The sequence below is a fragment of the Triticum aestivum genome, chromosome 3B (genome assembly GCF_018294505.1).
Source record: "Triticum aestivum cultivar Chinese Spring chromosome 3B, IWGSC CS RefSeq v2.1, whole genome shotgun sequence".
Taxonomy (NCBI): Eukaryota; Viridiplantae; Streptophyta; class Magnoliopsida; order Poales; family Poaceae; genus Triticum; species Triticum aestivum.
This window is the reverse complement of record NC_057801.1, coordinates 817658116-817658922: the sequence shown is the minus strand read 5'-3', so window position 1 is coordinate 817658922 and position 807 is coordinate 817658116.

The window sequence follows — 807 nt, the reverse complement described above, 5'->3', positions numbered from 1 at the left end:
GTCGGGGCGGCGACAGCGGGGCGGGAGGGTGGGGTGGGGCGGCGACGGCGTCGGGGTGAGGCGGCGACGGTGAGGTGACGGCAGGCGACGGCGCGCGGCGTCGAGAGATCGAGGAGGAGGAGAGATCGAAGTGGGGATGCGGTTCTGAAATTTTCCTTATATAGCAAAGTCTTTGGTCCCGGTTGGTGGCTCCAGCCGGGACTAATGCACCCTTAGTCCCGGTTGGTAGCACCAACCGGGACCAAAGGCCTCTTTTCAGCAGCCCAAAGGGCGGGAAGCAGAGGGCTTTGGTCCCGGTTGGTGCCACCAACCGGGACTAAAGGGTGGGCATTGGTCTCGGTTGGTGCTTCCAACCAGGAACAATGGTCGTGTGCTGGCACGGTGCGGCAAGAAAGTTTAGTCCCACCTCGCTAGCTGAGAGGGGCCGGCAGTGGTTTATAAGCCCCACTGTCGCACCACTCTCGAGCTCCTTTCCACTGCAGGCTTACGGGCCTACTTACTACTGCTTTGCCTGATGGGCCTACTGGGCCACCTGTGGGCCTGAATCCTGGCCCATGGTGGGTTTCTAGTCGTATTCAGGTCGTGGGGGCCCAGTAGGAGGCACTTTTTTATTTACTTATTGTTGCTATTTTTATTTTTACCCAGATTTTTTGTTTTGTTTTCTGCATTTTTTATTTTCTTTTGCTTTTTTTTGCTTTATTTTTTAATTCTTTTTGCTTTTAGTTTTAGAAAAATTATAAACTTTCTGTTAGTGCCATTAGTTCTCAAATTTGAAAACACTTTTTTTATTTTTTTGTTTTGTTTCGT